The following is a 23,969-nucleotide window of genomic DNA, read 5'->3' as shown; positions in this document are numbered from 1 at the left end:
ACAACCCAAAGTTTCATCCATCCAAGCAGAAACAATACAGTTGAAAGAATCCCAAATATGAATAAAATATCTGATGGAGGGTGGGTGCAGGGGGAAGAGAAAATTAGCTCAAAACCAAATTTCTAACAAAAAAAAAAACGCTCTAAGGCCCCAACCATACACAATGTACCACACTAGTGCGGAAGTCTACCTGCACAGAAGATGATGCAGGAACAACACCTGTGTTTGTCATAAACACTATCCATAACAAATCGTTTGATCAGCTCAGTTTGTAAATATCCAGTATAAACTTTGTTTAGGTATAAATATGGACAGACTAGACCCTTCTGAATTTGGAATTATGAGCTCCTCAGCTAGCGTAAACTGACAACTGCCTTAGTACTATGCCCCTTTTCACCACTGAGGATCTGGCCCTGGACTTTTTAATATGCTAAAAAAATGTCTCTGCTGCTAATGTGGCACCGCAAATGAAATTCAAGATACTTATTGTAACCACACTTTAAATTATATACATATTCTTGAATCAGAGAGACAACATTGTATTTTTGTAATGGACACAATATTTTGCATATTTCACTTGTGGTGGTGGATTGGGAACAGGTTTTCTCACAAACACATTTTGAGATCATTAACTCATCTACACAAGAGAGAGAGAGAAAATTCAGCCTCTCAAAGGGTTCTGTACAGCCCCTTTTGAAATTATAAAATGTATGAAATGGTTTATCCTATAGCAAGTAAAGTGAACAAACATATTTTGACCATTCAACGTCTTCAGGGAAAAAAATCTTTACTGTCAACTTTGTTTTGTGTGTCATAAATAGGGCTCTTCCAAATTCACAGCCCATTTTGGTCAATTTCACAGTCATAGGATTTTAAAAATTGCAAATTTCATATTTCACATATTTAAATTTTGCACAAGCTATATGTTCTACTTAGCTATATGTGCACACACATTTCTGCTTTGCATGTACATTGTCATAAGTGCACATGCAATGAATGCATGCAGTTGCACAGGCAAATGAGCACGGACCTAATTTCAGAAAATCAGGTCCATTATGTCACTCTATTGGATGCTCTGTTTGGGATAGTGTCTATAAAGCAATCTGTTATAAAAGCCACTTTGATCAAACCAGGACATCTGGTCACCTTACACCACGCTTTCAGGCTAATTAAAAGGACTGGTCTTTTCGAATGGCTTTAAAAAGCTCAGCAATTAAAGCCTATTTCTGGCATGGACAAAGGCAAATTAATTTGCAGCCAAGATTATTCTCACTTTCGTTCCACACTTTATTTTAATCTATTTTGGAGCTAAGGACAATTTCCAAAGCAAGCCTTGAGACAGCAGAATGAACTGTCATTAAAATATGATCGACTGTAAAGCACACAGGATGACTGAATAGATTATGTAATTATATTTTATAAAAAGCATCATGTCCTTTTAGCTGGGATCACCTAGAAAAACATCAGCTGCTTAGCTTTATTTCTCTCTGGAATCTATTTGAAAGAAATTGGCACCAAATTTTCTTCTGCTCCTTCTTTTATTCAGCTAGTTTATATCTTGAAGCCAAAAGGGGCTCTATCTTGTGCTTGTTTGTCTTATTTGTTGATGATTTAAATAAGGAATTCTATCCTACCTCTTACAATCAATTCACAACATAAAATAAAATTATCACTACTGTAATTAAGATCCCTTGTATGTACTTGTAAGATGTCAGTGGTGGGTTTGATAACATAACATACATTTTCTCTATAATTCAAGTGAATTGTAATAGAACAAATCTATTAAGGCTTCCTAACTGAGGCTAGTTAAAAATGTGGCTAAGGCTACAACTTCTCTTCTCTGAGGAGGAATCTGAATCATAGAATATCAGGGTTGGAAGGGACCTCAGGAGGTCATCTAGTCCAACCCCCTCCTCAAAGCAGGACCAATCCCCAATTTTTGCCCCAAATCCTTAAATGGCCCCCTCAAGGATTGAACTCACAATCCTGGGTTTAGCAAGCCAATGCTCAAACCACTGAGCTATCCCTCCCCCAACAAAAAAGAATATCTCAGCAATACACCATAGTGTAAAGATAATGGGATAGTCATGTAGTTAAAGCACTAAAATGGGATTTAGGAGACAGGGATTCTAATCCTGACTCGACAATAGCTTTCCTGTGTAACCTTGGGTCAGTCACTTAATCTGTGCAGCACTTCCCCATTGTAAAATGGGGTAAATAATGCTTCCCTTCTTTTGTGATTATTTAAAATGTAAACTCATGCAGGCATTGTCCCTGTGTGTGTTTACAATCCAGTGAGGGTTGGAGTGTGGTGTGAACTCCTGACCCATTGATGTCTGGGAGTTTTGATTTCACCCTCTGGATCTGGAGTGGCCAAATTATGGCTTGCGAGCTGCATGTGGCTCTTTTACCATTAGTGTGGCTTGTGGAGCCCCCCACACTCCCCACCTACCAGACCCTGGACCGGGGCGGGGCTGGGGGGAAGAAGCTTGGGACTTCCGCCTTTCAGCAGGTGGGGTAGGGGCTTCTGTGCAGTGGGGGGTGGGAGTGTTGGGGCTTCAGTCCTGCAGGACATGCCTGCCAGAGCTCGGGGCTTCAGCAAGAGCAGAGCTGAAACCCCAAGCCCAGGCAGGCACCTCCTACAGGGCTGAAGCTCCGAGGTAGGTGTGCCTCGGCTCCCCAATTTCTGAAGCTTGTTGTATGTGGCTTGGAGGGTCAGTAAGTTTGGCCACCCCCTGATCTAGGTGCCACTGTAACATTGCTGTTTGCATTGTTGTTGTAGCCATGTTGGTTCAAGGATATCAGAGAGGCAAAGTGGGTGAGGTAATATCTTTTTATTGGACCAACTTCTACTGGTGAAAGAGAAACAAGTTTTTGAGCTTACACAGAGTTCTTCCTCTGCTCTGGGCAAGGTACTCAGAGTGTCACAGCTAAATACAAGGTGGAACAGATTGTTTAGCATAACCAGCTAGCACATATTGTAAGAGAGCATTCATAGTGAAGTGGCCAGTTAGGACCTGTGCAGTCATAGGACAAAAAAAAAAGGGGGGGGGGGTTAGGGGTTTAATGTAATGGGTTGTAAGAAACCAAAAATCCATTGTCTTTGCTAAATACTAAAAATCATGGACTTAATAAAGTTATCAGGCTCATCTTTTGAAGGTGATGTGCAGGAACTCAAAAGATGAGCCTGATAGCTTAAATTCATAACTTTGATAGAGACTAAAAATCTTGGATTTGAAAAATAAACTGGATTTATGGCTTATTACAACAACCTGTAACCCACTACCCACTTTTGTCCTATGATTGCAAAATAAAAAATACATACAAACACCCTCACCCCCTCCCTGAGAGAGAGGCTAAAAAGGCAGTTGCAAAGGCAAGAATGGAGGCTGAAGAGGAATTACACAGAAAGCTGGTGGAAGATGGCAGGAAATTGGGTTTTGGGTTGGCAAGAAAAAGGAACAATGAAACACAAGATAGGAATAAATCTTTGTGCGTGAAGGATGGAACTGTGTGGTGATTAACCCTGAAGAGGTGGCAGAGGTATGGGAAAATATTTTCAAAGATTGTTAAATGAGAAAAGAGAGTTGTGAGTACAAGCATCACTCACAGTTATGGGGAAGGTATTGATCTCTGTAGACAAAGTAGCAGAAGCAGTGAATAAGATAAAGAATGGTAAAGCAGTTGGTGACGATGAGATAAGTGTTTATATGGCCAAAGCACCTGGAGATGCTGGAGTAACATGGCTTCAGAGATTGCTGTATGTTTTCTGGGATCGAGCTAGGATACCTGATGACTGGAGAGTAGGATTGATGTGCTTCTTTGGAGGGGTAAGAATAATGCAAGTGATCCAAATACCAATTTAATGGATGGGATGATTTAATTGGGGATTGGTCCTGCTTTGAGCAGGGGGTTGGACTAGATGACCTCCTGAGGTCCCTTCCAACCCTGATATTCTATGATTCTATGATTCATCCTGCTAAGTCAGCCTCTCAAAGTTCTTGAGAGAGTTTTGGAGGCAAATTTGAGGTCAAGTTGGAGGAAAATATAGAAGAGGAGGAACATGGCTTTAGGAAAGGAAGCAGTACTATAGACACAATATTTGCAATGAGACAAGTTTGAAGGAATGATCAATGGAGGGCATAACTGCTATGTAGCATATACTGATCTTGAGAAAGCAAATGACTTTGTTCCATGGGAGTTAGAGTTTGGAGTATTGAGATGGATGGGAGGGGAACTTCAAGAAGTGGAGATGATAGAGGAGCTGCATTGAGAGTCAAGAGCTAAGGTGGTAACAATACATGGAATTTCAGACAGTTTTGAGGGGGCGATGAGTTTGAGATAAGGCAGTGTGCTAAGCCCACTTCTCTTCATCCTAGTTATGGCATTAATTGGTAGGAGAATCAAGCCTGTGGAGACACAGAGAAAATTAATGTATGCTGACAACCTGGCCCTTTTGGCTGACAGCAAAAAGTAATTGGTATATATTGTATCAGTGTGGGCACCTGTGTTTGGAATACAATGGTTTTGAAGGGAAAACACAAAGAAAAAGTTATACAAGTAGGGAAGGTGGAAGAAGAGTTGGTGATTGAAGTTTCAGGAGCGAAACTGAATCAGAAGAAACCATTTGTGTACTTGGGAAGTTGATATAGTTCCATCAGAGACAGATCTGGACAATTGAAAAGAAGAACCCCATGCACATGGCAGGTACTGAAAAAAGTGGCAGGAGTACTGTGGGATCAGCAATTAAGTAACAAAACTGAAAGGAAAAGTGTATGCTGCATGTGTTTGTCCTGCCTGCTCTATGGTTTGGCAATGGTGAGTATTATGGAGATGGAAGGAAAAAAGATAAAGGTGTAGAAAATATACATTGAGGAGAATGGCAGGCAAGCGAAGGGTAGACAGACTTTGCATAAAAGAAATTAGGGGGAAGATGAACTTGGAACTGACAGAAATACGCTGGAGAACGCACTTTTGAAGTGGGATGGACAAAGGATAAGAATGGGAGAAGAACGACTAGCAAAGAAAGCCTGAGAGGAAGAAACAGCAAAAGAGGACATGGAATTCCAAGGATAAGATAGACTCTGTCAAGAGAAGTTTGAAGAGAAAAGGACTGAAACTCCAAGACCTATGAACCAATGCCACGGGTTGGAAGGAGTGGCAAAGAATTGCAGGCACCCCCACGTAAATGGGGAAAGGAGTTGAGAAGTGAAGTGATGTTTAGAAATAGCATCAGTTCCTCTGACCATTGACAGAAATAACTCAAAGCAGATATTTTATGAGAAGTTAATCAATTCCAAACCTTCATATGTGGCCTATCAAAATACGTGTATAAACGTCTTTATTCCAGAAGTGAAGTTTTTATTCCTTATTATATCTGACACATTTTGGAAACAGACCATGCATTCTCTCACATTTAATGTAAAACAACCGCTGCTCTATTTTTCTGTCAGATTAATTTTTTGTCTCCTAATAGCACATATGTTTATAGAGTCTTCTGACAGATATTTTTGCAGCAGTGCAGCTCTCTCCTCTGACCACTGACATTTTTAATCAATTGATCAATATGTCATTTGAACCTCCCCCGGGAATTTTGAAATAGCTGTTGCCCTCTCAGATTGCAGGCCTAAACGAATAGGTTGTTGTTTGTGTTGTAATGGGTAGTGTTATGAAGCTCTTGTTACAAGCTGAATATGAAATCTGAAGCACACTGGAGGGCTATCAACCTGTTTTCCACTGTTGCAGAAAAGATGATATAATCTTTCAAACTCATTTCTTGACGAACTTTGGCCCTGATCCTGCAAACATGTCTGTACATGCCTAATTTTATACACATGAATAGTCCCATTGACTTCAACTGGGGTACTCTTGTGCACAAAATTAGGAACTTGCATACGTGTTTGCAAGATGGGGCCCAAAAATGTGGGCTTTAGTTTTATACCATTTCTTCCTGGCCAAATCTTGTTTGGATCATTCATGCAAGTAAACGAATGGGGCTGCTCAGCTGAGCAAGAATTGGACCTCTGCCTAGTTTTAATTTTAGGGCTAGATCATCAGCTAGTATAAAATGATGTAGTTCCATTGGCTTCAATGAAGCGATGCCAATTTACCCAGGCTGAAGGTCTGGCCTTCTGCTTCCTGAAATACTAATACAGCACTGACTTTTTACAAACTACATTAAAACTCACAAAAGTTTGTTTTTCCCCAAACGTGATTTTGTTTCCATTTACCTAACCAGTAATGAGCTGCAGATGTGGATGTGCATGCCGTATGAATTGCAATACAGTATTATGTTTGACAGAATTCAATTTTTATGTTTTTATAATTTTGACAGATAATATCAGTGTTAATCTTTAAGCATTTTTTAAAGATTTTTGTATCCGTTTACATTTTCTTGAGTTGTGAAAAAATAGAGGGGTGGGGCAGATGAGTGGTCAGACATTTGATGACAGTCGACAGTGAGACTGAAAAATTAAAGCTTTATAAACTATTAAAACCCAAATTGTCAATGTCACTTGTCCAAATATACAGAGTAAATATCCTTAAATCAACAAATCACACCTGTTTTTACTGTTCATTCACTCGTCCATTTGTAACAAGCTAATTGAAATATCTAAATCACTGGATTTTGACTCTAAGTTCAAGTAGCATTTTCCTTACTTTGCCTATCTGTAAATTTAGAAGATTATCAATAGAAATATTTTTCCATTGGTTTCTGCATGAATGGTGAAATCAATCTTTACCAACATTTACCAATAAAAATCTAATTCTTCCAAGTCTATGTATTATTGAGGTTGAAATATTTGTGGCAGGAACAACAGAGAAATGAGAGATGTTATGTACTCCTAATCTGAAACTAAATTGTGGTAATACTCTGAATTGGCACTTTCTTACTCACTAGATCTACTACCTTTGTGGCTGAGGTTAGTCAAAAACAAATGTTTACTTTTTTTTTTTTTTTTTACACACCAGTTAACCTTGGTGTGCAAACACAACTCTGGGAGGGAGCTGGGTGCTATTCTGGTTCACTGGTCACCAGCAGCATTGTTAACCAAAGCCACAGGCCTGCAAAGATTTAAGCATGTGTATAACTTTATGTATGTTAGAATAATGCAATTTCACATATGTGCATAACTTATGCACACGTTCAAGTCTTTGCCGAATCAGGGCCTCAGTTCTGATTGTAGAATCTGTGGGTGTGATCAGGTGGTTGGTCTGTCTGCCTATCGTATTTTAAAGGCACCTTTTACCTTGATATCTAAGCAGTTATGTGTAACCCAAAAACTGTATGTGAACCAGAAAGAATCCAACTTGACTTGCAGACTCCCAGTGGAGTTTGCAGGCCAGACAGTTAGAAAATCCATAAACTGAACAGTTTGCACCTGGAAATCATTGAGACAAATAGCATGGAACCCCATTCTGGGCTCAACCGTGAGCCCGAATAAACACCTGTACAGAAGAATAACAGGAGTAAGGAGTCCCCTTACTTTTTTGCACAGACTACACGCATTGCCAAACCCTATGTGAAGGGATGAGAAGCTCCTACTGAGCTCCCACACCCCTTCCTGCACCAGTGGGCAAAGAATGGGCAAACAGGGACAGGGGAAACCTTAGCTTCTCCCCCACCCTGTGTAGCAGCTAGCACAACTGATGTGGCACCACGGGGGATGTAAGCTGTGCCAGGAAAGGGCCAGTGAAGCTTATTCACCCAGGGAATAAGGACCAATTTGAAGAGCGAAGCAGAGCCAATTTGTGACTTTGAGGGTTACAATTTGTTCTGCGCCCTGCTTCTGGGGCACCACAGCTAGTCACGGTCCCTTACTTGGTTTGGGTTGCAAAGTGCCAATCCAAGCCTAGGCCATTTTTACAAACCACTTTTTCAGAGCAGAACCACAACTCAAATTCAAGGTGCTGTAACTCGAAACAAGTGGACTCTGATCTTGCACCCAGTGAAGTCAATGTGAGCTTTTCCATTGACTTCAGTGGAGATGGGATTGGGTCTATAATGGACTTTGGGAGATTTGTGTAATTAAAGACTGTTGCGGCAGTGTAACCTGAGAAAAGTCTTTACAGTGATAGGTAATTTAAAGAGAAGAATGTTGTTCTATGAGGACAAGGTGCTATGAACATTTTAATGTCTTTGAGTGACTGACCCCCTTCCCACCCCCAGAGGAGTCCACAGCATCTGCAAATAATATGTGCCAGCTGCTGTTGCTTGAATAATAAACTTTCTTATGCAAGGCTTTACCATAAAAGATCAGATTTTCTCTTTTAATTGAGGGTGTAGCTGTATTTCAATAAGAAGCCATGTTGGGGATAAAAGAATATCAGCTGGAGGAACCTTTGGGGAAATCTGTCAAGTTTTCAAACAACTCAATAAGACATCATCACAGTGCTCCTATTGTCGCCCTGGCTCCCCAGTTGGTACTGGAGCAGATTCAAGATCACGTATCAGATCTTCAGCGCTCTGTCGGCTTAGAAATGTTCTCTCCCACCGTGACCAAGATCTTCCGCAACAACGTTGCCCCTTAGGAACAATGGAATTTTCCATAACAAGCGTCAGACTGGTGGCGGCTGGGGACAGAGATTTTTTTCAACAGCCAGGTCATGGTGGTAGAACTTCCCTCCTGAGGAGATCAGTGTGATCACAAATTTCAGTACTTTCATAGCTAAATGTAAATCCCATCTTTATATCCCAGTTTTGTCTTGATCATTTAAAAAAAAAATCAATTGACTAAGGCCATAGTCCTGTAAAGACTTATGCCGAAAAGTTCATTGGAACTGGTCACATGCTGAAAGCTAACCATGTACAAAAGCCTTTGCGGGACTGAGTCCTAAATCAAGCTACTCTCACTACCCATGGTTTCTGGGTGCAATTCATAATCAAAACACATTTTTCTATAAGGAGCAGAGTAATGAAAAATTTGGACACCATGACAATGAAAAAAGCAGTACAGCTGAGTTTCCTCCCCCCGGCCATGTACTCTGTGTTCAGTTTTGTCCCACAATAAAGAATAAATGATTACGTCTACCAAATTGCAAAGTGCTAGTACTACTTCATGCATATTTCTTTTATTTCTATACATTATATTAAAACATGTCTTGGGCAGAAAGTTATACAGATCATTGGAAAGTGCAACCCTTTGGACATCTTGCAGAAGTCACATGTTGGTGTTCTCCGATGACCTTTGCAAAAGACATATGTGCAAATTGGCTGTACATGTTCTTTAAAATCAATAGTACAAGCTGATAAAATAGAAATGTGAGACTAATGGAGAGAGAATTAAAATGCCAGACCAAGGGGTTAAAATTCATATTAATATGGACCACTAAGGCCAAGCCACTCTGCAAAGATGAGGGCAGCAGGTCACTTTGACAGTTTGTCCATAGTTAATGGAAGTTTATTGACTAACTTGCGTGAAACCACAGTGAATATTGCTTATCTCTTTGTAGTATGGAAACTTGAGGTTTATAGATTTCTGTTTGAGCTAAAAAATCTTTTTTGAGGCCCTCCTCCCTTCTTTTTTTTCCAATCAATCACCTCTTTGTAACAGAATATTATTACAAACATCTCAGCATGTTTTCAAAACTTCATAGTGTGTGCAATATTCTTTTATAAAGATGCCTGGATCTTACAAATGATTGCCTGTAGCCAGATGTCAGAGCCTGCACGTGTACCGCACAGGTCTGAGCACCTGCAAGAAGCTGGAGGATAGGCACCATAAAATGCAACTCGAAACATTACAACAGAAAACCTGCTCTTGCAACAATTTCACTCTCACCAGTATCCTTGCCTAGCCATATTCATTACTTTCATACACTGATCTCTGTTATCGTTATTTATGAATTGTCACCATTGTGCTCAGAATTACACAAGACAAAAAGTCCCAGCTCTTCAAAGGTGTTTTCGTGCCAGACTTCCTCTGATGTTAGTTAAGTGCCTATATACCTTTGAGGTTCTGGGCCAAAGACACTGTGCTTGCCCTGATGGACTTGCAATGTAAAAGACAGACCAAAAAAATGTAAGTGAGGGAAAAGTATTATTATTTTTTAATATTTAATCAGAACTGAGGACCCTTGGTTGTAGGTGCTGTGCAAACAAATAGTAAAAGAAAATCACTCTGTGTAAATGCTTACATCCAGAGCATGGTGATAATCTAAATGATTTTTGGTGTGGCCTCGATCCAGCTATGTCTAGCTTCTATAGTTTTACTGTACTGGCTCTGAACTGCACTATTAACTAGCTTCTTGACTCTGATGACCTGCATATATCTTGCAAGTGGAGCTGGTTAGGGACTGGAATGTCCAACACACCAATCTTTTTCCATTCCAAATCAGAATGAAAAACTGAAATTTCACAATTTCCCATTAAACAAAAATGCCAACAAATTTCAATTTGAAATTTTGTTTTCACTTTAACATTTTGATTCATTTCCTTTTAATGATTATATTTTATTAAATAGGTTATATTAAATAAGATATATTATATTAAATGGATATATATACACTACATTACAATATGTTAATAAAATATACATGTAGAAACTAAACTGAAATGTTTTGACATTGTCAAAATGAAATATTTGCACCTTTTCCCACTGAAAATGTTCTCAAAATCATTGTGTTCCTGCAGAAAGCACCAGTTTTAACAAAATTGCATTTTTCAATAGAAATCTGTTCTGTTGAAAATGTTTTGACCAGCTCAACATGCAAGCATTATGCATTTCCAAAATGTTACCAGTTCCCACGTTTTACCCTCTGTAAGAGTGTAGCTGAAGGTAAGCGTGTATGTGGCTACAGGGAGTATAACCACTCTTTAGTTCAGGGGACCAGAGTATGCTCCCTTTGATAGCTGGGAATGCTGGCACACACTGAGGAAAACATGTTTAGATTACATAGTTTCCAGCCCACTTGTTCATTGCAACTAATTCCATGGCAGTTACTTTGGAAGGAAAACTCCAGGACAGATCTTTGATGTAACATACTGTACCTAATAAAATTTACCAGAAATATTCTGCTCCAGCTCTGAATTGAGGACACTGATCTGAAATATGTGTATATACAGAGAGAGTCTTCTGCTTCCACCAACTGTACAAAATGCCAGCTGTCACACTAGTATTCTGGTGTAACAATGACAGTCACACTTTTCACTCAGGTTCTTGCTTGGTGGTTGGCTTTTATCAGACTTGTTTTCTGCAATTCATTAGATAAGGGGATTTTTCGTGATTTTTTTTTTTTTGGTGCGGGGTGGCAGGTTGGCCTCTCACTGAGAACAAGAGCAGCGAATTTGAGCACAGCAGCCATTAATCTATAGTGTTTAGAACCACATGGACTGGCAATGGGAGTTAAAGATTTTTGTACAATCTCAGCATAAAGGCAAAACATGACATTTCCAAGAATGTTTCAAAATAATTTTTTAATCTGCATGAGTGTTCTTACTGGTTCTTTCCAAGCTCTCCCAACTCAAGACTGGGACTGAATGTCAAAAAAAGATAATTACTTTGGGCCCAATTCTGACACCCATATTCACGTAGAATGGTATCTTTAGTCTTTCAGTAGTGCCACTGAAATCAGTTGGGCAGCTTGCAGAGTACGTTGCTGCCCTCCTAAAAGCATCAGCATCTGCCCCATGGAAGCTGAAAATACAGGGTTTTTGAAAAGAACGTTTCTTGACTAACTGTGGTTTAGAAGAGAGCCAGTAATCCATGATAGAGAAAATGTGATAGGAAAGGACACAGAGATTTTTTAACTTAAAATGTAGGCAATATTGAGAAATACGTTCCAGAGTAACTGGTTTGAACGATTACTTTAGAAGTATGATTAGATCTTTCAAGTAAGAAATGAAATGTACTATTGAGACATATTTTAGCACCACCATGATCCGTACCATATAAGGTGTTCATGGATGAAGCATGGGCACATTCAGCTCTGATTACCTGAACCTGTGACCTCTTGCCTTGAAGGTGATAGTTCTGAATGGGAGGACATATTTTTTCACCTGCAAATAATGTAAACCAGCTTAAAAATCCCACAACAGTTCACTAGTTGGAATTCAGAAGAAACAACAGTTTTAACATTCATTTTTACTGTACTAAGCAATAGCATCCTCAGTGCATTTCACAGGAAGAAACTGGGTCTTATTCTGATCTCAGTTATACTATGTTTGCATTGGTGTAGCTCCACTAATTCTAAAGGAGCTACTCCTAATTTATGCTGACATTACTAGAAGCACAATTGGGCTCCCTGGACTTTTTTTATCTGTAGCAAAGATCTATTACCACAGTATAATAAATGTGCTGGCATTAAAACTGACCTACTGCCTCCAGCTACGTTTCTAAATTACAACCTTAGTAGGAAATCAACATGGCTGAAAAACATGTGCTTAAATGTTCTGAAACTTTGTAATAAACATTTAAAAATTATTGAGTTTTTCAAAACATAATTAGGAATATTATAATTTCAGAAGAGTTGGGCAGAGGTCAATTGGTAGGTCACTGTTTCTCCAGTTTCTATCCTCCCTCTTATCAATATTTTCACAGGTAATTCCAACTCCTCTATGCCTGTCTAGTTATGATCTTATACTGCAACAGCCTCCAGCCACAAAGAAAAGAGGACTAAGACCAGTGTAAGGACAAATGTTGAAATCAGACATGGCTTTATGTGAAAACATACAAATTAACACTAAGGAACAGGTAGGACAGGGAGACCTAGTTTTACATGAGTTCCCCAAAAGGAGAGCAGGAGAGGGCACAAGCCGCGGGTTTCCCAACTCCCTTGTTTGGGATCCTATATGAAGGTTAGGCTCCATCACAATCCCACAGTCTTTAGACTGCAAGCATGAAATGACTTTAATGTTGATGTTTGTGCTAGACTTAACAAAGTTCTTTGGGAATTGAAAAGGGCCTTGGCCTTCCCCTCCTCTGCCTTGGCCATAGAATGGCCCTCTCATGGGAGGAGAATGCACTGAACCCTTTCAAAAGGTGGGGCAGCAACATTGTTATGTTTCTGGAGGCAATGTGACTCCTAAGACACAGTGCATCCAGTAGCTTCTTCTGAGATGACTCCCCTCAGTACTAGCCAATGTGAGGGGGCTGGGGAGAATGAATCCCTTTATCACTACACCTTCCTCCAGACAGCATCTTGACACACCAAGCACACCCAAGAGCCATATACCAATGTAAATACCAGTTCCCTTGCTGAGAGATGCGGGCCTTCTCTCACCTCTAATAGTTGACTTGTTATTATGTTGCAAGGTCACTGTGTCTCAGAGGGAGAAGTCTATGAACCCCTGTCTCTAGGCCAGAAGATCTACATTTAGATCAGTTTATCTAGCCTTTTTGAAATGACTCCCCACCCATAATTTAACTGAGAATGAGCCGGATCACCCTGTCATCAGTTTTTTTTCTTTCTATTTACACTATTTACTGTGCTGGGTGGTTACATGTTGGGCCATGTTCCTGGATCCTTGATCCTGTTGAGTAGTCTCTTACTCTGGTCCCTCTGAAATGAGTGGGACTGCTTGAAAAGTAAAGTATTGCTACTGAGTGGGAGTATGGCTTGAAAATGAGTTCATATCCATGAAAAAATTCAGCTGGACACATGACATTGTCACATGTGCTGGTGTAAGTGGGCCTGTTTTCAAATCACAGGGACTTATAATTAAAAATGCACAAAATGACAATAATTTAGGCAAAAAAATCATATAAAACAGTTTTATGGGGGCAAAATTATATGGAACTAAGCAAAAATTTTCTCTGTGGAATTCTGCGAAACACCACTTTGACACAGCAACAGCTGCCACCCAAAAGACAGAGGGCCCTGAGGAAAATGAATGCATTCTGGACTAGCTACAGTATTGGAGTCCATCTCTACCAGCTTCACTAAACACACAAGTTCTTAGACGTGTGACAAGCCTCTTGCAGGACAAAGGTCATGGGATGGTGCCATAAAGGCAGCTGGGCCTTTCCTTTCAGCATGGAAATGTTGAGCTCTCAGGGAGAGTGCGTTGGGTCTGGATGAAATAAGGAAATATAGGAATATCAGGAAAGCTACTATATTCAGAACAGCACTTAGGCACGTGCTCTAAGCACTTCCTGAAGTACTGCTCTGAACAGGGGTGGACTTCAGCATATGATCAAGTGCTTTCCTGAATCGACACCATGCTACGGATATAGTATATCTACCTGCAGCAGTGTACAGGGGACTATTAGTTAGGGTTGGTTGGAAAATGGAGTTTCCATTCCATAGGAAATTTTGACATTTTGCAGTTTGATTTTGCCCCCAATCAGGACAAAAAGTCAATCTCAAAATATTTTATGGAAGAAAATATTCCAAAATTTTTTTATTCAGAAACATCAAAATGACCTTGTTGTAATCTTTTGTTTTCATAATCTCAAACATTTCAATATAAAAATTAAATATAGCATTAACATTATAATATAACAGTCAAAGCAAAATGAGAAAGTTGGAATTAAACAGGAAAGTCGGAAGGAAATGTGAACGTCAGAACAAAATATGCCTTTTCCATCAAAAATTTCACCAAAATTGACATGTCCTACAAAACATCTTAATTTCAACAAAATAGCATTTTCCAGTGAAAGACCATTTCATCAAACATTTTTTGACCAGCTCTACTATTGGTGATGCAGAAGCTCTGAGCGGAAATGAAGATAGAAAATTGTCCCAGGCTGTGTAAAAGGTAACGCTCCCTAAGGTTTCCACCAAACAGGCTATTTCCAGCTCTGTTTTCAGGAGCTGGATCCCTGTCATCCAATGAGCACCATTTTCAGGATATACACCATTTTACAGTAAGGGACGGGACTGGTGTGCAAAGGTCATCCTTCCTCTTAGAAAATAGACAGATATCCAAGAACATTTTTCATTTGCTTGCAAGTCAGGGTGAGATTTTTCTAAAATGCTCAGTATTGGCTTAAATCTGTGCAGACTGAATTCGGTGGGAGATTTTCCATTAACTTCAGTGGGAACAAATTTAGAGTAGCACTGAACACTTCTGAAAACTCCCACGCTTCCTTTTCATGTAGTATTGAGTTCAATTCTTTCTGCATTTATACTTGCACTAGATGCTCACATCCACCCCCTTGTCAGTAGGTACATAGCAGCTAGCAACCTCTCTGCCAAAACAACCTGAAATACAGTTTAGTTTAAGCACCATATAGATTTGTCATTTTTCCTTATGGTAAATGTTAACAAAAGTAAAACATTCCAGAGAACCCGCCCCTCCTCCAACGGTACAGTAATTGAATTAAAATCAAGAATAAAGGGATATTGCAAGCAGTTAAGTGTGAGAAAGCATGTTGACACTGAATAATTAATTTTCGTTCTGCGATAAAAATGTTGCCCATTGATTTACAACCCCTTCTGGCTATAAAGCCTTTCGGTGGAAACCTGATTCTTAATTATTGTCACAGGAATGCAAAGCTTGTCAAAAAGCTATTTCCATCATGATGATCAGCCTTAACTGCTTGGAGCAATTTTTGTGCCATACTTCACAGCTGCTTCATCATTTGTTATCGTTTCAATTAAGCACTGTATTCCTACACAGCTCATAATCTCTACAGAAGAAAGAAACACACATGCACTCACTCAACCACCCTCCCACAACATCATAAAAACCCTTACCTGACCCCCCAACCCCATTTTGCTTATTATGGAAGAAAATGCTACAATGTTTTGTATCATTACACCAAATGAACAGATTCTCCCAAAATTATATGAATAAGGCATTCAACACAATTTCAGTTTATCTAGTTTTATCCAAATATAATTGTACTTCAGTATATTTCCCCTCTGCTTATTCCCTCTTGAATGCAATACACCGCTTCCATCTTCATATCAGCACTGAAAGTGCATCACATTCTTTCTGATTATTAAAGGGAAAGAAAGGATTATACTGAAATTTGGCTCCCATTGAAGTACTAAAATTGTGTTTTCTTTCTTGAATGTAGATTTTCTAAATTTCTCTGCCTAAATTTTGATTTCATACACATGATTTACATTCAAGTTTTAGGTTGCTGGGTTTTTCGTTGAGGAAGGATATGTGGAAGAAATGTCAACAACCCACCTCCCCAGCAAAATGAAATGGAAAACAAACTGGAAAACTGGTCTCCCTCCTCTGATGTCCTTAATTGCCAGGATGACAGTATCTCCTGTAAGTATTTTAGTTCTGCACACGCAAATGCACACAAGAAAATTTGCTGGTTCATTGGTTCAGGATGTAAATCAATTCAAACTTAATTTGAGGTACTTCATTTAAACTTCTTGTTTGAATCAGTGATCTGTGGCAAATCTTGTTTGTGCAAAAGCAGAAACAGAGGTTAATGGATATAGAATGACAGATTACGTTAACGGATCAACCACTTAAACTAAGTTTTTACTTGTAGACCTGGCTAGTAATCAAGGAGGTTTGTATTAGATGGTGAGGGGCTAACTTGATAAGGACATTTAAATATTTTCTGTCAAACAAAAAACACTAAGATGTTTCTCTGAATTAGCTGAATGGAGAATTTGGTTGCAAGTATGGAAATCAATTCCATTTAGATACACTTTTCAGTATTTACCTTGAAACGGTTGCATGAGACAGAAACTTGTGTACCATAAACAGAAACTACTTTAACTGTGAGATATGATTGAGGTTGACAATTATACTACATTAAGGTCCAGCAGAGCATGTAAGTGGATCCTTAACATTAAGCATAAGAGTAGTCAGGCAGTGTGGCCTAGGAGATAGAGTACTGGACTAGAACTCAGGAGATCTAGGACAATTAAGCCCGTTTATGGAGTAAGCTGGGTGGAGACAATACACCAGTGGTGGGAAACCTGTGGCCCGCGGGCCGCATGCGGTCCATCAGGGTAATCTGATTGCGGGCGGAAAGATATTTTGCTGACAGTGACTGTCCACAGGCATGGCCACCTATGGCTCCCAGTGGCCACGGTTTGCTGTTCCTGGCCAATGGGAGCTGCGGGAAGCGGAGGGCCGCAGGGACATGCTGGCTGCCACTTCCCGCAACTCCTGTTGGCCGGGAACAGAGAACCCTGTGGACTGTCAATGTCAGCAAAATGTCTTATGGCCCACAGTCAGATTACCCTGATGGGCCGCATGTGGCCCACCACTGCAATAGAGACTACTGCCAAAGGCAATTGGCCACATGGCAAAACCAGAGCAGGGCTAAGTCATGTGGTCTGAGGGGGTTTCCCTGGGACTGACTGTAAATGCAGGGGCTAAGGAATTGATTGGTTGCAGCTGTATGTGTCCTTGTGTGTGAGAGGGGGAAAGACAGCAAACAGGGAGAGATAAAGTGGTGGGTGTGGCCCATGAAGAAGCAGAAAGAGAGCTTCTTGGGCACAGAACTGATGGAGAGGTGGGCTTGGAAATTGTGAGCAAGGAAACTGCCTTATGCTGTTTGCTTCTACTGTGTTCACAGAAGCAGGTCTTTGTGAACATTCTTTGTAAACAAATAGGATTGCCCCAAAGAAATACCTGATTCATTTTGTTTATATTTCCTCTTAATGGATACAACCCGGCAAAGCCCCGAATAACAGCTAACCACTTTCGTCAAAGATGCAACAGTGCTAATGGAGCTGGTATAGACTTGAAAGGCCCAAAAGGGCTACAAGGGTGGAGGATGCCCACTTTATGGACCCATTTCTTTCTGGGACATACAACCTGGACACTGAACTGGGAGACAGTGTTGGCTTTGGTGACATGGGTCAGATAAAGAGTCTTCTACCATGTGACATTATCAGGTTTCTACTTTAAAACATAAACTAAGTGTCGTTCTATTGATGCGTTCTGGCTTGGATTCGACATGTTGACTTCTGCTTCCTATTATTCTTGGATATTTCTTCTTCTGTGTAAAACTGTCAGTACGCTATTTTTCATTTGAGCAGGGGCCGCTCTAGGTATAGACATACTAGACAGCTGCCTTGGGCAGCAGATTCTGCCTAGGGTGGCAGGGGTGGCTGTGACAAAACTGAGTGGTGCCATGACACCATAAGCCTGGTTGCAACACTGCCCACTAAACTTTGGCTCAGCCGCTCCTCCCCCACCCCTCTTCATGACAGAGGGGTGGCCAGGCCAAACCTGAGGGAGTGGTGTTGCAACCTGGTGCTTGGCTCCCTTACATCTACCATAATTATTGAAGGTTTGCCATGCCCTCCCAGAAAGTCTGATATGACCCCCACTGTGGTGCACTGCCCCCGTTGAGAACCTCTGTACTCGGAGACAGGAGGGGCAACAGCACACTGAAGTTTTGCCTAGAGTGACAGATTGTCTTGAACTGTCTCTGCATTTAAGACTACCTGCAATGGGTCTCAGAGCTGCCAGCAGGGGCAGTAACTGAGCAGTGTATGGAGAGAGAAGTGAATTTTGGTTTCTTGAAAAACAACAAGGAGTCCAGTGGCACCTGAAAGATTAACAGATTTATTTGGGCATAAGCTTTCGTGGGTAAAAAACCACTTCTTCAGATGCAGCTGAAGAAGTGATTTTTTACCCATGAAAGCTTATGCCCAAATAAATCTGTTAATCTTTAAGGTGCCACTGGACTCCTTGTTGTTTTTGTGGATACAGACTAACATGGCTACCCCCTGATATTTGGCCTCCTGAGAGGCAGACAGAAATAGGTAACTAATCGGTACGAGGCTTTGGAGAAGGTTTCATTCTTTGTCCCCAAATAATGGAAGGGATATCGTGGGCACAGAGTAAGCTAAGCATTCATTTAGGTACATTTTAATATTTTTTATATTTATAACATAAACAAATTGTAACCTATAATAATGAAACGGAGGTTTATTTCGAGAAACATGGTAAGAGTATCAGGGGGAGCCATGTTAGTTTTTATGGTAAGAGTAGAGAAACGGTGTTCTCTTTCCAGGCATGACTTCCCAAGGAAATAATATTCTGGTCTAAATTCTACCTTCATTAGAACACATTGAACTCTACTGTTTTCATTTTGATGAACTCAGATTTACTTGAATTGAATCTGTATCCAGGAGGAAGGATTCTCCTTTTGACCCACCCTCTGAGCAGGCAGTGGGACTTTTCAGAGAGCTGCATGTTAATTACTGCTGTCTCACTGAGCAGCTTTTTCAACTCCACTCTCAGTGTAAGGGAGTCGCTCTCTGAGAAAGGAAACTAGCGTCTGGTTGGAACAAACAAGTCCTAAGGGTCTGGTAGAGTTCTTACCTCCTTTCTCTGTCTTGTATATTCAGATTATAAACTCTTCAGGCAGTAACTGTGTCTTACTAGGGATATGGGTCTTTGCCACCCGGTAGGACAATGAGAATGTAGCCCGAACTTATTGTGTCTATTTGTCCAAGGAAAGGTTTGCCACCATTGCTCTTCTCCCCCTTCCCCCCCCCCCCCACCAGATTAAATAAAACTCCAGCTCAGTAATCCACAGAGTTTTATGTTCTCTCTTACAACTGTACGATTCACATTCAATCTTTGTTTACATTAAATCTTTGAAGCTTTGTTTTATTTTTGGTTGCAGGACGCAGATCTTCTCCAAAAGCATTAATGTTCTTAATTGGCCTAAATAAATAAATAAAGCCACAAGGGGATTCCACCTGCAATTGCTCTCATTCAAAAACTCAGTGTCTTCTTACCCTTTCGACTCTCTCACGACATAGCGCATAAACTGTTGTGGAGTTGCAGAGAGCCTTCTTTATGAAATATGTTTTACTCTTGCCGGTTTTAAAAACAGTTTTTTATTTCTGAGGCTGCTCTTGCCGGATACTTTGATCTCTCTCTTTGAAATGGTGAGCCTGACGCTCATTAACTTCCCTGGAGCCGTGCTGATTTACATCAGCTGAAGACTTGGCCCAATGTTTTTCGGGGCAATACCTGGGGAAGCGGCACCTCAAACATTTGTTCTTTCTAGCTTTCAGTGCTCAGTTGGCTTTGGTGTTTTCATAAACACTTATCTGTTCTGCTACATTTGATTTTAATATCTGTGAGCTTGTCTCATGACCACATCTGACTTCAAATTGTCTTTATATTACACAACTTAACTTGAGAGATCATCTACCATTTTCAATGACAGGCACATTTTTGGCAGCTAAGGTGCTGGGCCAGGCAGTCAGTTCAGAATGAGAGATTTTTCCTGAATCTCAGGAGAAGATGTCATACTTGCAAAACTGGAAATAGATCAACTGTGGTTAAAAAGGAGTTTAATATGCATGCCTTTCTCTAACCCAGGGACTGTATTTTCTCTCTGTTATTAATAGAAGTACAGGTCTGTGATAAAGTTACTTCAAGGAAAACACTGCTACATTGCTTATGGGATGTTATTTCTGGAAGCACCACAATCCTGGACTAGGATATTTTCACAGCTGACGACTGTGTTTTTGGCACTGATCCAGCCAAACTCTTAAGCATGTGCTGAACTTTAAGATCGTGAATGGTCCCATTGATTTGCTTACAGTTATGGATATGCTTAAGTGCTTGGCTGGATCAGTGCCTTCATTGCATTTTTCACTGGTAAGGCCAACTTCTACCCTTGTGCAGGCAGTTAGACACAGTGGGCAAAATAAGCGGTGCAAAGTGAACTTACACTGGCCAGAAGAACCCCCTGAAGAATTCCCGCTGTTCAGGAGGAATCTTTGACCAGTGCAAAGCCATGCCCTTTGCTGGGAATAGGGAGGGGAAGCAGAAAGTGGGTCAGGTAAGGAGAAAGGGCGTGTCCAAGAAGGAGAGGGGATGGGGAATGGACTAAGGCTCTGCCCTGGCTGATTCTCAGCAGTGTTCGCTAATGCTGTCACCCCTCAGCTTTCACTCACACTGGGATTGGGTGGCTGAGAATCTGAGAGCTACAGTCGGCTCCCTGTCAGCCCCATCTCCACTCTGCCTGAGCACTGTATGGGAGAACGGAGCCCTGTGATATTTAGACAGAGCTGGGAACAGGGGGTGTGTACAGCTGCAACACCCCCAGAGTGATCTTGGTGTGAGATTGTACTTCAAGGAAGTATGTTGCCTTTCTTGAGATTTCCCAGTGTGCAAGGTTCATGCACAGGCTTCAGCATCCTTTTAGAATGGCTTATCCTGCTCCCTCAGGCTCACCTGGGGTGCGGTCTATTTCACGGCATGACTGGGTTACGGCTTGGTCTCTGTAAAATGTCTTGTGTTTGAAATCATACTTGTCTCCAGGAGACTGTGTCTGAGAAACACTAAACCTAGGCAGAAAACGGCCTGGTTCTCATTTGCACAGGGGCCCCTTCATTCTGTTCCGGCAATATGAAGGGACCTTAAATAGGTATAATTGAATAATTTACACCTAATTTAGGGCCCTTTACGTTGGCAGAAAAATGTAAAAGGAGCTTCATGTACATGAGAATTAAGCCTAAAAGAATTTGTGACGCCTATGAAGCTATTTAACAGCATCAAACATAAATTTTCCTAGAAAACTGAAAGCAGGTACAGTGTAGTTCAGGTATGTTGTCTGGATGCATAGTCTACATATGTTTTATGTGCTTCTGCTGCTGCTCAGCCGTGCTATCTTAATCGTGTATATCCCAAAAGAGTATTAACAATGCCAAGGAGCTAAGCTCAGCCCATCCAAAATGTTATAAAATATTCATTATTACTGCAGCCTAATTTGGATAGTCCTTGTAGAACTGAACGTACTGAGGGTTGGCTACACTGATTAAAATCTATATAGAACGGAGTCCTTAGCCTAAAGACTTAACTCTTGAGACAAGCTAAACACAGCCCTTGGGAAATGTGTATAACTCTTACTAGGTGAGCACTAGGATGATTAGACCATTTTAATCAGAGTGTAATATCAAAAAGGATCACTTCTGATCAGAAAACCTTACATGAGATTTCCTCCCCACTATTATATATTAGTTTTATCCTGATCACTAGTTATCTTCATGATAAGCATCTATTGTAATGTTAACCTTCTGTAAAGCCAGTAACCTCTGATTCTAAAGTCTATTGGAGCATAATAATAAACAATTTCACTGGTACAGTCACATTCCCTGCTTATGTAACAATAACTATTTGTATTACAGTAGCACTTATTAGCCTCCAATGAACATTAGGGCCCCATTGTGCTAGGCACGGTGCAAACACATTGTAAGGGAGACCCTGGAGGGCTTGTACTCTAACTAGGCAAGGGTAGGAGAAAGGGATGAAACATAGAAACAGACATCTGAAACACTGAGACATTAAGTAACTTGCCACATAGAAAGTTTTAAGCCAGAGACAGGAATTGAACACAGACCTTTTGACAAGCAGTCTAGTATTTTAGCCACAAGAGTTTCCTTCCTCCTCCTCTTAAATACGGTTTTGAATCTGTGCTAAATTTAAATTAAAAAATGAAAAGCTATTTAGTTTAAACTGATTTTAATTGCCTTGAACTTTCAAGCACTTTGGGAATCTTTGCAAAAGAAGCTATTTCAATATTATGTATTAGTAGTATTTGTTTATTATTCTCCTTTGTTACTTTACATTGGTACCTAATTAAAAGCTTCGGAACTTTGAGCTACGTGCAGACAAGTTCTTTCAGACTCTTTTTTCTACCATGAATTCTTTTCTAACTGCTCTTGTCAAAGGCACAGCTGCCTTTTCATGGTGGATTTTATTCACCATATTCAAAGCTGAGAGACTGATTTTCAGAGGTACTAAGTGTACACAGTTCCCATTCACTTTGGTGGGTTTTGTGGGTGACCAGCACCTCTGAAAATCAGGACCACAATTCATTTGTTTCTCTTAGGTCTTTTAAATAATATTTTTTATCTGCTGATGTCAGCGCAGCCACCAGGAACACAATTGCTCTGTGTGTGAATAATAATGAAGTCTGCATAACTCAGCAAGATGATATTGTCCATCAGGAATGGTTTGTTCCATTGAAATCTGACTCTCATCCAGGCCCTAATTACAAAAGTGAAAATCTTGCTTTCCTATCAGAAGGATAAATCTTGCCTCAATGTGATGGACTGTGTCAAATATGCTCTGACATACATTAAGTAAGCAATAATACTCTTCAGGGCATGCCGCCAGGACCTCAGAAGTGAGGATATAGCACAGAAACATACCCTGAAGAATACTATTCTGTTTAAAAAATGAGGGTGGTTTTTTTTTCTTTCCCCCAAAAACAAGAATGAATCCTCACCTGGTGTAAATCAGCATAGCGCCAATGTGATCAATAATGCTATGCTGATTTACACCAGCTGAGGGTGCCTGGAAAAAGGCTAATGTAGTGCCCATCTTTAAAAAAGGGAAGGAGGAGGATCTGGGGAACTAAAGGCCAGTCAGCCTCACCTCAGTCCCTGGAAAAATCATGGAGCAGGTCCTCAAGGAATCAATTCTGAAGCACTTAGAGGAGAGAAAAGTGATCAGGAACAGTCAACATGGATTCACCAAGGGCAAGTCATGCCTGACTAATCTAATTGCCTTCTATGATGAGATAACTGGCTCTGTGGATGAGAGGAAAGCAGTGGATGTGTTATTTCTTGACTTTAGCAAAGCTTTTGACACAGTCTCCCACAGTATTCTTGCCAGCAAGTTAAAGTAGTATAGGCTGGATGAATGGACTATAAGGTGGATAGAAAGCTGGCTAGATTGTCGGGCTCAACGGGTAGTGGTCAATGGCTCCATGCCTAGTTGGCAGCCGGTATCAAGTGGAGTGCCCCAAGAGTCTGTCCTGGGGCCGGTTTTGTTCAATATCTTCATTAATGATCTGGAGGATGGCGTGGATTGTACCCTCAGCAAGTTTGTAGATGACACTAAACTGGGAGGAGAGGTAGATACACTGGAGGGTAGGGATAGGATACAGAGGGCCCTAGAGAAATCAGAGGATTGGGCCAAAAGAAATCTCATGACTTTCAACAAGGACAAGTGCGGAGTCCTGCACTTAGGATGGAAGAATCCCATGCACCACTACAGACTAGGGACCGAATGGCTAGGCAGCAATTCTGCAGAAAAGGACCTAGGGGTTACAGTGGACGAG

At 40.6% G+C, this 23,969-nt stretch overlaps 1 long non-coding RNA gene across 2 annotated transcripts in view; it reads left to right on the top strand.

Moving 5' to 3' along the window:
• LOC122465582 overlaps nt 1-23,969 on the top strand; it is a 65,883-nt gene that overhangs the window by 11,890 nt on the left and 30,024 nt on the right. For both annotated transcript variants that reach the window (XR_006290524.1, XR_006290523.1), the window contains exon 3: nt 16,022-16,168. This is a non-coding gene — a long non-coding RNA (uncharacterized LOC122465582). The remainder of the gene's footprint in view (nt 1-16,021; nt 16,169-23,969) is intronic.

This window comes from Chelonia mydas, chromosome 4 (genome assembly GCF_015237465.2).
Source record: "Chelonia mydas isolate rCheMyd1 chromosome 4, rCheMyd1.pri.v2, whole genome shotgun sequence".
NCBI lineage: Eukaryota > Metazoa > Chordata > Testudines > Cheloniidae > Chelonia > Chelonia mydas.
The sequence above is the reverse complement of the archived record's forward strand: the minus strand, read 5'-3'. Positions and strand labels throughout refer to the sequence as shown.